At 49.4% G+C, this 8,517-nt stretch overlaps 1 protein-coding gene across 6 annotated transcripts in view; it reads right to left on the minus strand.

The window, feature by feature from the left end:
* Positions 1-4,365, minus strand: part of ERGIC2 (ERGIC and golgi 2) — a 56,481-nt gene extending 52,116 nt beyond the window's left edge. For 2 of the 6 annotated variants that reach the window (XM_019509395.1, XM_019509393.1), the window contains exons 1-3: positions 4,200-4,365; positions 878-963; positions 555-601 (exon numbers count right to left, since the gene is read on the minus strand). The gene's annotated coding sequence lies outside the window, so the exon portion shown is untranslated. The remainder of the gene's footprint in view (positions 1-554; positions 602-877; positions 964-4,199) is intronic. The other 4 variants (XM_019509394.1, XM_019509392.1, XM_019509397.1 and 1 more) reach the window with 3 other exon arrangements.
* Between the last annotated feature and the right edge of the window lie 4,152 nt (positions 4,366-8,517).

Raw genomic sequence — 8,517 nt, forward strand, 5'->3', positions numbered from 1 at the left:
AGGGGCACAGGGCACTGGCAGTGCCAGAGGGTTGGGGATCGGGAGTGAGGGGCACCAGCAGGGATGGGAAGGAGCTGCAGGCTGGGAGTGACGGGCACCGGCATGGCCCAGGGAGGCAGGGTACTGAGGTCTGGGAGTGAGGGACATTAGCAGGGCTGGGATGTGGCTTGGGAGTGAGGGGCAACAGAATGGGCAGGGCATCAGCATATCATTGCCTCCCTCACAGTCATATACCACCTCCTCCCCCATATGACAGGTGTCCTTTTTGGAACTCGAAATATTATAACCCTAAACTAAGGACAGGACTAGAGAAAACTGAGCAGAGACTGAAAGTGTACAGGGAAAATACATAAAATGGACAAGGCTGCTAGTGAAGGGGAATGAGAGGGAGGTGGGGGTAGTGCCAACTGGGTCAGTAGGTTAAGCAGGCTGAGAAAGGTTGAAGAAGAATGACTTGTGTTACATCTGGGAATTAAACACTGAATATTTTAATGCTTAGAGATCTGTAATTGTGAATCAACACTTGAAAAAACCTAGCAAGCAAGCTGCTTTACCTTGAATCTTTGTCTCTCTTGCTGTTCCTCCTTATTGCGAGCAAACCCTAAAACAAAAAGAAATCTAAACCAATCTGTGATGCATGTGCCTTTTTAGTACAGCAGGAATGCATATGTACCTTTAAAATAAGAGCCCACACATGCAGTAAAATCTTCTTTGGCACTGACAGGCATACGTCCAGTATAACAGCCCAATCCGCTCATACTACAAACATGCACTTTTCTTTCTGCACATGCTCTTACTGTTGCCGTACTGAGCATGTGCAAAGTGTGTGCACATGCCCATTAAATGAGTGAAGCCCCAGTGAAGCTGCTGCCCTTACCGTGCCCTTTGCTCTGAGTGCCGGCAGCGGCCTCCTCTCTGCAGAGCCCAGGACTGTTCGGCAGGTAGGCAGCAGCGAGGAAGGAACTGGCAAGGGAGGGGAGAGAGTAAGAAAGCTGACTACACTGAGCAATGTTGGCAAAATAAGGGTGGAGTATGGTAGTGAACAAGAGAAGACACAGAGGCAAAAGATGTGAAATTGAAATGCAATATAGAAGAAAATAGAAAGCCAGCAGAAAAAGTTCACTCATCATCATCATTTTAGCTAGTTACTTCCTAAGACACGATCAGCTACTTTTCCTACCATAAAAAGCAGATTTTTCAAGCAGATACAAACAAAACTAGGGAAATTCTGAATATTAATTTCTAGTTTATCGAACATTTTTTTACTAATATGACTTAATGATCATATGCAATTAAAGGTACATTCAAAGCAGATGCAATTTGGTTCTTCTCCCCTTAACTGTAAGATCTGGGGAACATTTCATAGGTTTCAACAAACAATAGAAGCTATAGGCACTAGGAGAACTAAAATATAAGAAATACAAAAATAGAAGTAGAAAATAAATATAAATATAATTACTAAAATAAATGAAATACAGAAAAAAATCTATATTTTTAAGACAGTGCACTGCAGTCAGAATTTGCTTGTAGAGAGAATGAAAGAGGAAAAACCAAGTGTAAAAGGATTATTTTTTGCACTTCACTTTTAAGGCTCCAATCCAACAAAGATTTATGAACACGCTTGATGGCCAGTACCATGGGACTCCTCATGCCCATTAAGTTAAATAACTACACAAGTTAATCAAAAGGAAGATGTGGGCTAAATCAGGAGAAACTTCCTCAGGGTGACAAGTACTAGAGCAATATCCTTCAGAGGAAAAGTATGTCACCCCATTGCCTTTCAAAATAAACAGGATAAACCACTTTTAAGACTATCCATTAGGTCATAAAGACACTGTTCAAGAGACAAGGATTTTTTGGTGATACCTTTTATTGGACCAACTGTATGGTTGGGAGAGCATCTATGTTACTACCAAATCCATATGATAGGCCGGGACTGTCCTCTCATTTGCACCAGAATAAGTCCACTGAATTCACAGGAAGTTACACCCTCCCCTCCCCCCCGTTTTTGTTTTTTTGGGCTTAAGAGCAAAGAAAATCCAGCCTATAATACAGTAACACGCAAATCAAGGGAGTATATCAGGCCCTTAAAATCAACAGGAGTGGCTAGGAGAGTTTAAATAGTTTTAATTAGAAAGAAATGGTTCTTAAAGTGTGCAACAAGAAGAGCACACACCAAATGCAGATGCTCTCTCAGCCTGATGAAGGGTATTATACCTGAAAGCTTGCAAAGAAAAAAATTTCCAACTATTTCAGTTGGTCTAATAAAAAAATACCAGATTTACCCAAAGAACCTTATCTGCCTATGTCCTTAAACCAATACAGCTACAACTATAGCACTGTGACAGATGTAGAGGGCCTTCACAAAGTGCTTAGCTATAGAAAAGAAAACCGATGCTTAGGGGAAAGTTACTGAATACCTCTCACAATTTTCAGTCACAGAGTTGCTTGTCAGCATACACATATATATTCTCTTACTATTAAAATACCCTCAAAGAAAAGATCCTATGCCTCACCTCCCATAAAAAGAATCAACACCTGATATCACTGTACTGAACACCTACCATTCATTCTCAGGGATGACAAGAGAAACTGAAAAATCTTATGGCATTGTCTTGCCCTGTTCCAGTCAAAAGTCCAAGGGACACCCCATAAACAAATTAAAGAACAACCAGCCTTAATACACAGTTATTCCCCTTCTCCAATATTTCAAAGGAGAAAGTTCACCAGACAAGGGGACTCTCAGTGCAAGTGTCAAAGTGCACAGACTTTAGAAAGATGGAGCTTATCCTAAGTCATAGTTACATTCAAGTTTGTGAAAGTAAGAAAAATCAAACCACGAAGCTAATATAAGGGCATGGGAAGCAGCTTCAGGGCAGCTACATGCTTTCCTCTGACTTATGACAGAGGAAAGCATGTAGACCTATGCTGAAGCTCTTATTGTATTCTGATCAACTGATCTTTGGACCTTATTCATATCTAAACCAACTCGGAGCAGACATATGTGCAAAAACATATATCATAGAAAAATGGGGCAGCAAGCACAGGACTGGGTCAGAAGTGATCGTATACCAGGCAGTTATTCTCCCCGACCTTGGGTGAATGGGGCCCCACACGCTGACAGATATGAAATCTTGCAATTATAGGCTCACACAGACACGCACACGATGATTAGTCTGCAAGGTGCGAATCTACCCGGCCTTCTACTTGACTTCAGACCGGGGTGGGCAAAATGGCCTGCGGGCAGGATGCGGCCCGCAAGCCATTCTATCTGGCCTGCAGGGCCCCTAAAAAAAAATTAGAAAAATCAATACTTATCTGCCCCTGGCTGCCTGTCATGCAGCCCTCGATGGCTTGTCAAAACTCAGTAAGCGGCCCTCTGCCCAAAATAATTGCCCACCCCTGCTTCAGACTAATGCGATGACCTACCTCTCCAAGTGCCCGTGACAGCATAGTAACACCTCCTCCTACCAATGACCCTACAACACCATTTGGTGGCCAAGAGGCCCTGGGACAAGCTACCTTGTTCATTACCTGCCCTCCTGAAGCAGCCAGAAGCAGCAGCTGATTCCTGGAAGAGGCTCTGGGAAACACCGCAGGCAGAACCCATGCCAGGAGCTGGGAAAAGCCCTGGTGCAGTAGTCTGTGCGCATCAGGGTTGTATGTAGACTTACACAGGGTTCAGTTTATGGTTGTACAGGGCAGTTCAGACAGCAATGACTCTGCCCCAAGCAGGGGCTGGACTAGAGACCTCTGAAGTTCTGCTCCCGCCTGGCTTCTCCATATCTACATGTTCACAAATGCACCTTAGGTACTGCAGTTTCCTTTAGTACTTCCTTAAGGTACTACTTGCACGGTACCTAGAGTAACACTTAACTCAGTGACGCCCACTGCACATCAGCCGAACAGCTCTGCACAGCAGGCGGTTAGCACGGTTTGTGCTGTGATCCGCAGTGTTATCAGGCTAGTACGCAGTTGGCAACACGTGTAGACGCACCCTCCCACCGGGGCCCTCCCCGCTGCCGCCACAGCCGGGTGCCCAGGGGGCGTGTCCGGCCCCGGGCGTCCCCGTGCGGCCTTGGCCCGCGCTGCCCTCGAGCCCGCGCTCCTCCCCACGCGCTCGGCGCCTCCGTAGCCAATCAGCGGCCACCGAGTGCTCCGGGCCACCGAGCCCCGGACCGGACCGGGCCGGACCGTACCTCACAGCCTGCCCGGCTCCCAGCTAACGGCTCCGGCGCATCCCACAGGACCGGCAGTCCCCAGCTGTCTCGGAGCTCCTGGCGCGGTTGCGTGCTCCGGACCAATCAAAGGCACCAACTTCCAGCAACCACCGAGGCGGCGCGGCCGGAAGGGACCTCAGTAGCGCCCTTCTAGCCCGCTCCCGCCTGCCTCTATGGTTCCGTTCCGCGAGCCCCGCCCCCTGGGGCTGGGACTCGCCTGTCCGGGGCGGCGGGTGGAAGGGCTGTTGTGGGGTTTCTGGCTCCCGCGTCTGTCCCGTTCCTACTGAGCGACGTCCTCGTCCTTCCCCAGGCTTCAATACACCGACCGCGGGCGGCAGTCACGGAAGCTGGGGGTTGGTTGTGGCCGTGCTGGAAGGGCTGTTGTGGGGTTTCTCGCTCCCGCGTCTGTCCCGTTCCTACTGAGCGGCGTCCTCGTCCTTCCCCAGGCTTCAATACCGCGGGCGGCAGGCACGGAAGCTGGGGGTTGGTTGTGGCCGTGCTGGAAGGGCTGTTGTGGGGTTTCTCGCTCCCGCGTCTGTCCCGTTCCTACTGAGCGGCGTCCTCGTCCTTCCCCAGGCTTCAATACCGCGGGCGGCAGGCACGGAAGCTGGGGGTTGGTTGTGGCCGTGCTGGAAGGGCTGTTGTGGGGTTTCTCGCTCCCGCGTCTGTCCCGTTCCTACTGAGCGGCGTCCTCGTCCTTCCCCAGGCTTCAATACCGCGGGCGGCAGGCACGGAAGCTGGGGGTTGGTTGTGGCCGTGCTGGTCTGCGGACATCGGCAAACAAGGCTCGTCCGTGGTATCTATGATGAGCGCAGCTGAGTAGCTGGGAAAAGTTGTAGGCCAACTTTGTGGCGCAGTCACTCTCTGTGCCCGAAGAAGGGTGACTGCACCCCAAAGTTGGCCTACAACTTTTTTCCCAGCGACTCAGTTGGCCTCGTATTAAAGATGTTGGCCACATACACACCATCAGCCATTGGAGGGAGATGCATAATGCTTAAGTGGCAAGGAGCTGGAGGTGTATTTAGGTAAAGTATTTTGAAACGAGAGGGAGTTAGACGTGTTAGTCGGAAGTCAGAAGGCAAGGGAGATGCACAACTTTATAGACTAATACATAAATAGGTGGGTGGGTAGGTGCAGACCGTTATAGATTAAAGTATCTACATGTCCCCTGTCTTTTGACTGACTATAGATTTAACACAGTTAACTAGTACACTGTATCTATCTTCTATCTATCTGTATGTGCATATATGCATAGAGAGAGGGATGGACAGAGCATAACCCTTCACAGGCTGAAGCTTCATCAGATGCTGTGAAGGACACGCACATCCTTTCATGTAATCTGATGTAGTGAACTTCAGTCCACAAAAGCCTGCGTGCTTTCTCTGTCTGTCTGTGTGTGTGTGTGTGTGTGTGTGTGTGTGCGTGCGTGCGTGCGTGCGCGCACGCACTTTAGTCTATAAACCTACATTTCTAGCCTGCCTTCTGGAGCACTTTGAGAGCTGCAGGTGAAAAACATGTAGCCATGCTTTTTCTCCTCTGGTTGTCTGATATGCATGTTACTTGAGGTTGTTTTTTTCGTTCAGCATACATTTGCTCTGGGTTAATTATATGAAAGGTGATGGTAGGTAGCGCATCCCTGTTTCTGATTTATGATTCTTGTATTGTGATATGATGATGCACTGATTCTTGCTAGCAATCACAAACCCTCAAATGCCACTGTTCAGCTATCTTGAAGAGGCAACGTAACCAACAATCAGTAATTTATGTGTTTGTTTCTTTTAATCCTCTTAGTTTGGCTGAAAGACTTATGCAACTGAATGAATGGTTAATGTAATGACATTGGCTATAGTTAGCGTTTATACTAAGATATTTACACAGGTGTACTTGGGAACAGCATGGCCTGTTAATACCTATTACACACTGAAGTTTTATCCAATATTTATGGAACTCTGTCTCCTGAATAAACATTCTGGTCATTAAAAACTACTTTTTCCAGAAGTTTCTTTGAACTTGCATACATCGCTCACCTAGGCAATGGATTTCTCTCCTTAAATACTAGCTTGCTAGTAAAGAGAGATTCCCTTGTCTCCTAGCATAGTGCCCCAGTTTTGAAATGCATTCCATGCAGACAGAGTCTGTGGAGCTTGCTGTAGGATCATGAAAGCCAATCTAGCTGCCTTCTTTCACTTGGCATTTCTGCATTTGCTTGCCTAAATGCTAAAGGAGAGTGCTTGCCTAAGCACATGTTGTTTCTTTTTTGCCCCACACTAATGCAACTTCTCTCCTTGCTTCAGAAATGCACAACACTTTCCTCTTGTATTCACCTGGGCCTATGCCACTATTCAAACAGTGCTTTTCCGCTAAGCCTACTCTACTTCCTTTATGCCATGTACCAGCTCATAATACTATTCTCTCTCACTCTTCCCAAGGCCTGTGGACTTTCTTAATCACAAACACATTTCTTTGCCTATCTTCTTGCTGATATCCTTGCCCTGTCCTTCACACCAAGCCTGCCTCACTGTTTTTGTCATCGCCCTAGCCCTTTCTCCAGCCTCCAGGTACTTTTCCTTGTTTCTCACCTATGTCCATACCATATGTCCCTGCCTCTGCCTTCCTACAGGCTCATGCTATTTACCTCTCCCAGCCAAACTGCTCCTTCCCTCCTCACACACATCCATAGGGGGAGGGGGTGGTATGTGCCTCCCCCCCAGAGATTGGCCAATGCTGGATTGTATGGGCTGTCGCCACTCACACAACCCTCCCCACAGCCACTGATACCACCACCGGCATCTGCAGGCGGTCCCCACTCACTGTCGCTGGCCCCCTGCCCCACTGCTGACACCACCGCCAGTGTCTTGGCCAGTCCCCACTCACCGCTCACCACCCACTACAAATAGTGCCCCACCCCCCAGTCTCTGGAGGCACCAGTCATTCATGACCACATCACTTTTCTACTATTTCCAAGGTCACGCCCCTTTTTCCCATTTTTGTCATACAGGCCTGCTGCTGCTTTTTGTTCCCCTCAACTTCTCTCCAACCTCAAGCCCTGAGACATAAGCTGATTTTCACTGTCCGAAACTTCTGACACCCAATTCTCTACCACCCCACTTCTTGGGGTAAGTCTCTTTCCCCATAGCTGACAGCAGAAATCTATATATCTCCTCTGTTTAGGTGTTGGTATGGTCTTTGCCACTTGGTTCTCAGTTCCTTCTCTCAACCCTCCTCAATGCAGTGGGCTTGGATCAATTAGCACCTGTCTGTAGCAGGGTACTAGGGTGCCTGCTACGGGCATCGGTAATAGGGCTTGGCTGCCAATCACTAGGGCAGCTCAGGTGATGGTTGCTGGGGCTACTGTGCTGGTCAGGTGACCAGAGGGGGGCAGGGCCGGGCCTTTATAAACAGCCCAGGCCAAAACCTAGCTGGCAGTTCCCTTTTGGCAGCTTGAGGTGCAGGAGGTCTGTAGTAGAGCTGAGCAGAGGGGAATAGCCTGACTGCCTGCATGATGATGCGGGGTAGAGAGAACCCTGGTAGGGAGGTACTGGAAGAGGGCCAGGGTGGCGGTGGATGTATGTTGTAGCCCCAAGGCTCATTTGGGTTACAGCTGGGTTGGCAGAGTTGTGTTAGAGCCAGGAGGCTTTATGTTATAGCCAGTTGGCTCAGGGTTGTATTTGTTTATGTTATACCGGAGGACCGGGTGAGGCTGTAGGGGTGTGAGGAGGCCTCATTAGGAGCTCCCCAGTGGAGTGGGGGTTCCTGGGTGCCCTGTTTGCACACAGAGCAGGGCCTGGGAGGCGCAGCTGTTTGGCGCTGACGTGGTGTGTGGGGGTTGAGACTCCAGCCCGTAAGGGCGGTATTTGGCCCAGTAAGGCAAAGGACTCTGAGAAGGGTTGAGGGGCAGGCACGGCCATGGGCCACCTGAGCCCTGATGTGAGAAGCGCGTATTGGGACAAGCCCCAGGGAGGGCAAGGGTGCGTGAGCATAGGGAGACAGGCCCAGTGGGGCGCTGCTTCTACATGAGAGGCCCCAGAGAAGAGTGAGTTTACTGAGGAGGCCCCAGAGAGGGCGAGGCATAAGCCCTGAAAGAGGGGGGAACCCCTACTAGGATGCCCTAGATGAGGCAAGTTTAGGGGGAAGCCCCATAAAGGGGGGGTGACGGTGAGTGTAAGAGTCCAGAGTAGGGCAAGCACGCGGTTAGAGGCCCGAGGCAGGGCCAGAGTGTGCGGTCAGGAGCCTGAAGAGGGTGATTACACTAGCCAAAGCCCGGAAGGGGCGAGACAGGGCTTGTGCAGCGAGCAAC

The sequence above is a fragment of the Gavialis gangeticus genome, unplaced genomic scaffold (genome assembly GCF_001723915.1).
Source record: "Gavialis gangeticus isolate Ggan-Ray unplaced genomic scaffold, GavGan_comp1, whole genome shotgun sequence".
Lineage (NCBI taxonomy): Eukaryota > Metazoa > Chordata > Crocodylia > Gavialidae > Gavialis > Gavialis gangeticus.